Below are 8,190 nucleotides of genomic sequence, written 5' to 3' on the forward strand. Positions count from 1 at the left end.
TAGGCTACAGCTATAGTTTAGCGCTGACAAGCTTGGGAAGGTACTGGGTTCAAGCCCAAGTCCAGCAAAATAAGTAAATATGCAAATGAAAGCAAAGACCTGCAGATGGAAATTGTATGTAATTGAGCAGCAGTTTTGTATGACCAAATAAGTACTCACCTGGCTTGCTGCACTGCATATGAATGAAGAGAGAGTGGGGGCGGGGTGTGGATATGGATCTGAGGAGAGATGCTGAGACAGGAGCTGATGGGGAAAGAGGCTAGGAGGGGGACAAGCATAGATTTTGGATTCTCAACACCCACATAAAAACTCAGTGTGTCTGTGAACATCTGCACTGCAGTCCAGGGAGGCAGTGAACATCTGTACTCAAGTCCCAAAAGGCAGAGAACATCTGTAAATCAGTCCCAGGGAGGCAGAGAACATCTGTACACCAGTCCCAGGCAGGCAGAGAACATCTGTATTCCAGTCCCAGGGAGGCAGAAAAAAATCTTTATATCAGTCCCAGGGGGGCAGAAAACATCTGTATATCAGTCCCAGGGAGGCAGTGAACATCTGTATATCAGTCCCAGGGAGGTAGAGAACATCTGTATATCAGTCCCAGGGAGGCAGTGAGCATCTGTCTATCGGTCCCAGGGAGGCAGAGAACATCTGTACTCCAGTCCCAGGGAGGCAGAGAACATCTGTATTCCAGTTCCAGGGAGGCAGAGAGCATCTGTCTATCGGTCCCAGGGAGGCAGAGAACATCTGTACTCCAGTCCCATGGAGGCAGAGAACATCTGTACTCCAGTCCCAGGGAGGCAGAGAACATCTGCACTGCAGTCCCAGGGAACAAAGAACATCTGTACTCCAGTCCCAGGGAGGCAAAGACAGGGCCCTTTGAGCTTTCCGATCAGTCCTGTCGACCCCCAAAATGACAGGTTCCAGATTTAATGAGAGTTTTTGTTTCAGAAAGTCAACTGAAACCTGGGTGAAGTGGGCTCGGCAGGTGAAGCTGGGTTGACCTCAGTTTGGACCCCAGACCCCTTGTGGAAGAGAACCAAAGACTGTCCTGTGCACGATAGCATTCATACGGCCTCTCCCTCCCGTACACACCCAACTGTACACGTGGATAATAAATAGAAAACACTCACACATGCATACGTGGGTACACATACGCACAGAAAGAAATATAGGCCAGGTTAGATTCGTGCCCAAATAGGAAGACTTGCAGAAGATTATCTTGCTGTTCCTCCCCCAGATAAGCCGAATTTTCCACTGTGGTTTGACTTGTGTGGTTTTAGAAGTAATGTACCTGCTGAGAGTGAGTCCTACCACACAGCAGCCCTGCACTGGGTGAGTCCTCGTTCCCCAGCCCTGACTCAACCCATCGCCTTGTCAAGCAGGATCACTTGAAAACTCATCAGCTCAGTTTTCTCTTTAAATGGAAGATTCACCAACTTTAATATTGATCCTGTGCTTAGGATGCATTTCAATTGTTAAAAAGAATTGTTCCTTAATGACTTAGCTTCCTTTGTGAATTCAGGGCCATCCTCCTCAATGTCAATTGTCATTCAGTATTTCCGGGGTTCCGTAGGGTCAAGCCAAGTCTCAGAGGCTACATCTGTCAGTCTCGGCTTAGCTTATGGCCTTCGGGTTACGTCAAACAAGATCCATAGCAGATATCATCCGTCACAGACCAGTTCTGATACTCTGTAAATACTGACACTAAAAATGTCAGACGGGTGATACCTTTTGGTTTCCAGAAAATTCAAAACAATACTCATCACCTGTGGCCTAATTAATATAAAGCGGCCTTTGGGAACAGTCTTTTCTATTCCTAATAAAGGAACAAAAAACAGACAAAGATAGGCTTGGGGAAACGCGGGAGAGATGGCTCAGTGGCTGAGAGTGCACACACCTCTTGCAGAGGACCCAAGTTCGATTCCCAGCACCCACATCACGGTGGCTCACAATCACCTATAACTCCAGCTCCATGGGGATCCAATGCTCTGGCCTCTGCAGGTGCCTACAGGCATGTGCACATACCCATATATAGGCATTCATAATAACAATAAAACAAATCTTTAGGGAATGGAGAGCTGGGTCAGTGGTTCAGAGCACCTACTGCTTTTCCAGAGGACCTGGGCTTGGTTCCCTTTCAAACAATTAGAACTCGAGTCCAAGGGGATTGATGGTCTCTCTCAGTCTCCGACGGCACCTGCACTACTGGTAAACATAAACACAATGCACGAATAATAAATCTTTTTTTTAAAGGTCAGGTGCTGTGAACTTGAAGCCTAAGGAAAACTCTTCCCTATAGAGAAACCCCTGTGTGGCTGCTCCTGACAGCAAGCGTTTTGTGCGTTGTGTTTGCTGCAGGAATGCTGGAACAGAACCTGTAAGGGAACAGCAGCAGGCGCCTGGGGACCATATTCCCACAGGTCTCCATCAGGACTTTGAATAGTCCTGTGTTTTAAGACCACATAAGCCTCCTGTACGGGTATGGTCCTTCTAAGATTTCCCCAGGATGTAGAAGGTTCCAGGCACATGCCTTCTGAGGAAGAGTCCAACACGTCTTGAGTGCTGCAGATGACTCGGGCCCATGAAGAGGACAGTGCCTGTCTAGGGGTTCACACACAGGCAAGACCCTAGTGGTCCAGGAACAATGGGAATGAACAGGGTCAGCCCAGTAACCTAGCAGAGTCAAGGTTGAGAATCAAGAGAGGGCTCAGTGGTTAAGAGTGCTGGCCGTTCTTCCGGGAGACCTGGTTCCATTCCCAGCATCCGCACAGTTCACAACTGTCTGTAAGTCCAGTTCCATGGAATCCGACAACCGAATACCAATGCACAAACAAACAAATACAATATTGTTTTTAATTTCAAGGATGGGGGAAGGCTAGAAATCGTATATTGAATGGAATGCAGTGAGGGTGGACACTTAATCTTCTGTATGTTTATGGAGAGTGCACGTGACAGTGAGCTTGGGGCTGTGGCACTGCTGAACTCCACCTGACTCTGGTCGGAGCCTGGTGTATTCTGTGCGTGTCACATGCTCTAAACACGCTACTTCTCGTGCTTCTGGGGAAGCCCCACTCATTCCAGCGGGCCCCGTATAGGTGTCTCAGTTTCAGGTCCCCAAGCTGGGTGCCCTTTAGTGGAGTCTGTGTGCTGCCCGAGCGCAGCTTGGTTTCTTGATCTGGCCTGATGTGGGAGGGCCTTGGTGTTCCCTCTCCACTTCATTCTCATGACCCCAGCTAAAGTTCCCCATGAGCAAGAAGATGAATCAATACCACCCCGCACCGAAGGCTTTGTCAGGGGCCTGGTGCCCTGCTCTTCCGGGGAGACACATAAAGCTCTGCCCCACCCACGGGTCTTCTGGTCCTTGTGCCCTAGAAACATGCTTCCAGCTTCCAGCTACCTGAGGACGTACCTGGCTTGTCTCTGCCTTCCCTTTGATCCCAGCATCTACAGGGGTTCCCTGTTTTCCAGACCCCTTTTCCAGTGTCTCCTGTTCTCAGACCTACCCCGTGTGTCCGTTCTGTCCTCCCCACAGCCCGTGGTGGTCCCTTTGAACTGCAGCATGTTCAGTCATCATTGCGGCCTTCTTGGTGAGAACATGTGGAGCTGGCCACCCAGGTGACGGAAATGAGGCCAACACGTGCTCAACATAAACTATAAACTCGGGCTTCTGCTTTCTCTTAATCTGCAGGAGGTGGCAAAGCGGACTTGCTCCTCCTAACGAGAAGGGGGAGGGGGCTGCAGCCCTATAACTTCTCCTGCACCCACCCACCCACCCCAGAGCATGGGTGAGTGACATCCAAGACATCAGAATCTTAGGGAGAATACCAGAGGGAGCCACGAGATGTTGGGAAGGGAGAGGACAGCCTGCCATGGGGTCGCCAACTGGTTCCAGATTTGGCAGCACCAGGGAAAGTAGATGCCTCTGTGGGTGGGAACACAGCAACCAAGACATAGAGACTCCTTAGAAGCCAAACGTGGGTGGCATTTGTTCCCAAGGTGGGGCCTCTAGGAACAACTCTCACTGATACTGTTGTCTATGGGTGACCCCCAGGGGTGGCAGGAGAGTTTGAGGAGGTGCAAGAACCTGGAACTAGGCTTCTTCAGGGACACACGCTTGTTTGTGGATGATGACCTGTGACCCCAAGGGACAGATATAAATGTTACCCTTTCCTGAGAGAAGAGGAATTCGGACTCAGTGGCTGACACCTCCTACCCAGGGTGGGCACAAGGAAGGAGACCTGGGCATGCTATCCATGCCCTCTCCAAGCTCTGTGAAAGATGTGGGTGGGACAACAGGGATGGCTCCTTCCACCACTATGAGCTTCTCAGGGAGTCACACTGCAAACAGTGGCCAGGTCTGGGGAGTGCAGGCCAGCGGAGAGCTGCAGTGTGCTCCAGGTGAACCTGGAACAGCTGAGATAGGAAGACAGCTGGTAGGGCAGAGATCCTGCGTTTCAGTCCCGTGTGAATCGAAGCAGTCTCACCCCAGGGGGCTAGAAAGATGGGCACATTAAAGGTATAATTGGCAAACAACCCCAGATCTATCTCCACTCCTGTACGGACAGCCACTTAGTGCTCCAGTTCAGCCGCATATAAACCGTTGGAAGGCGTGAAGGTACTTGCTTAATGCTGTGGTTTGGACCTTAAATCATCTCCAAAGGCCCATGAGATCGGCACCAACAGGACGTGGTGGAGCCTTCAGGAACTGAGACATGCGTGAATCTCTCTTCTCCTTTCTTCCTCTCTGCCCCTCCCCGTCCTGTGCTCCCACCACAGAGATCTGCCTCACTACAGGCCTAAGGCATTACATCCAATTGGCCAGGAACCGAAACTGCCAAAACTATGGGCCAAAGCAAACCTTTTCTCACTGAAGGTTGTTTATTTGCCTGGGTTTTTGTTATAGTTAACAAATTCATTTTGCATCTAATTACTAAGTTTACTTTAAAAATGATGCTGAAGAAAGCAAAGCAAAACAAATCGGAAACAAACTCATTTTAAAAGCTGTCTAGTTTCATGTTGTTGCTGGAACTAGCACCAGTTAGGGTAGGGAAGGGCTTGTCTGGCTTGAGTTTCCAGGTCACACTCCCTCACTGAAGAAACCAGAGAACTCAAGCAGGAACTTGAATGAGAAACCATACAGGAGCATTGCCTGCTGGTGCACACACAGGTTCATGCTCAGCAGCACTCTTATACACAGGCCCATCTGCCTAGGGATGGTGTGCCCACAGTGGGCTGGGCCCACCTACATCAATTGACAACCATTACATTTCCCTGTAGACACACCCACAGGCCACTCTGATCCTACAATCCCTTCCCTGGGAGTCCCTTTTCACGCTGACAGGAAAAGCAAACTAGGGTAAAAAACCATCCCCAAAATCAGATTTGCCCCAGATGTTGGAACTATATGATAGACTTTAAAATAACTATTATATATAGTATTATATGTGATAGACACATTAATGTGTGTAACATGTTTATTCTATGTTAAAATACCTGAGGGAAATGTAGCACACATGAACAGATGGAAAATTCAGGCTGAGGTAGAGATATCACACCACAAATAGACATGTGTATTAAAATGTGGTGCCAGAGAAAAAGAATTTGATTACTTTTTAGATGATAAACATGATTTATGAAAGAAGATATAAAGGTAATTGCCTTTATAATTCTGTCGTGGACTTTTGGTATTGGTGGTGAATACATACATAAAATATATTCAATACTGAAAGTGTAAAATTTAATATTTCTGTTCTGAATGTCAACTCTACCTGTACAGAAGTTCATTGAGTCGGATAGACTTTGAGTCTGGTTAACTTTGGTTTGCAATGTTTTTATTTGCAATGAATTTTTCATAATAAAGTTCATTAAAAAATAGATACAAAGAATTCCTTGGCACACTAACAAGTGGATCACATCTTCCCTGAATATAAATTTGAAGGCTGGTCAACAAGCCATATAAAGTGAACGAGAGTGAGGGAACCTTCCTTCCACAGTGGAGGATTGAAGGGCTGTGGCAAGGATCAAATCTACCCACGGTTAGAGCCCAGAGGAGGAAAAAGAACAGGGCAGAAGAAATGTTGAGAGAGACTAAGACGGTTACAGTAGAATACAAGGCATTCCACTGTGGTCAACACTCCATGTGTATTGGGTCCCTCACCCAAACAAACCCAGCTGCTGCATCCCATTTTAGGGCTCCTTTTTGCCTCTGCTTCTTCGGGTTGCGCCCAGGATGAATTTGGAATCACCTAGGAGACACACTGCTGCATATCAGAGTGTTTCCGGAAGGCTTAACTGAGTTCAGAAGACCATTAACTCTGAATGTCAGTGACTCCATCCATGGGCTGGGGCCCGAGGCCAAATAAAAAGAGAAAAATGAGAGTTCCCTTCACCCCACAACCTCTCCAGCATAAGCTGTCATCGGTGTTTTTTTTTTATCTTGGCCATTCTTACAGGTGTTAGATGGAATCTCAGAGTTGTTTTGATTTGCATTTCTCTGATGACTAGGATGTTGAACATTTCTTTAAGTGTCTTTCAGTCATTTTAGATTCATTTGTTAAGAGTTCTCTGTTTAGGTCTGTACTCCATTTATTATTGGATTATTTGGGGTTTTTTGATGGCCAATTTCTTGAGTTCTTTGTATATTTTGGAGACCAGCCCTCTGTCTGATGTGGGGTTGGTGAAGATCTTTTCCCATTCTGTAGGCTGCCATTTTGTTGCTGGTGGAAGTGCAAACTGATACAGCCACTTTGGATATCAGTGTGGTGATTTCTCAGAAAATTAGGAAACAACCTTCCTCAAGACCCAGCAATACCACTTTTGGGTATATATCCAAAGGATGCTCAATCATACCACAAGGACATGTGCTCAACTATGTTTATAGCAGCATTATTTGTCATAGTCAGAACCTGGAAACAACCTAAATGCCCCTTGACCGAAGATGGATAAGGAAAATGTGGTACATTTACGCAATAAAGTACTACACAGTAGAAAAACTAATGACATCTTGAAATTTGCAGACGAATGGATGGATCTAGAAAACATCATATTGAGTGAGGTAACCCAGACCCAGAAAGACAAATATAATATGTACTCACTCATAAGTGGATTTTAGACATAAATAAAAAAAACCAGCCTATAATTCACAACTCCAGAGAACCTAGACAACAAAGAGGACCCTAAGAGAGACATACATGGATCTAATCTACATGGGAAGTAGAAAAAGACAAATTCTCCTGAGTAAATTGGGAGCATGGGGATCATGGGAGAGGGTAGAAGGGGACGGGAAAGGAAGGGAAGGAAGTGGAGAAAAATATATAGCTCAATAAAATCAATTTACAAAGGAGAGAAAAATGAGATAGAAAAGCAAACAACAGGTCTGGCCGTTCTGCTTCTGGACTTGAGATGAACAAGGTCCCACTGCCACAGCTGTGGCCACTCCTGTCCTTACATCTTCCCTTCTACAATGAGCTACACCTTCTGTCCATCACTCCAAATAAGCCCTTCCCCTCTAAATTGCTTCTTATCAGAAATTAGAAAAGTAACTAATTTGGTACCCCATAGTAGCATAGTAAGGGAGGGATGTCCACTTTGACAGGAAATTGTGAAGTGATATAGTCCAGGACATGACTCAGTAATATTCCCAGCTATATCTAAGGGCTGGATGGCCTTGTGGATTTTGCCACGCTTAGAAGCTGTGTTTAGCAAGATGTTTGCCCTGTCTCCATGGTCCTTAGCACGGTGGCAAAGGGGCTGGATCTCCAGCAAGGAGAAGTTGGAAAGGAAGTTGCTTCCATTCGGAAATGCCAGTGCTTCTGCGTAAAGACCATGTACGACTTTTCTTTTTCAAGTCAAAACCTCTTCCCTTTTGAGGATGACAAATCACAAAGTTGGCTTGCCCCAGATTGTCGCTGCCTTGTCTATCTCCTCATCGGCTCAAGGTTGACACAAGATCGGGTCTACAGATTGTTGCAGAAATGAGATAAGCGATATGAAAACCCACATTAGCTTTTCACGTCAACCACTATTTCGCTTGCTCTTTCAGTCCCAACAGATCAGTTAGTGCCTGTTGCTTGCATGATCCTGCCCCAAACAAGAACGAGACAGCAGGGAACAAAATAGGCTTTGGTCCTTCTAGGCTGGACCTCAACCAATCAGACAGCTATAAGGTGGGAACAAAAGCTACAGAAGAAT

The sequence above is a fragment of the Arvicola amphibius genome, chromosome 8, assembly GCF_903992535.2.
Source record: "Arvicola amphibius chromosome 8, mArvAmp1.2, whole genome shotgun sequence".
NCBI lineage: Eukaryota > Metazoa > Chordata > Mammalia > Rodentia > Cricetidae > Arvicola > Arvicola amphibius.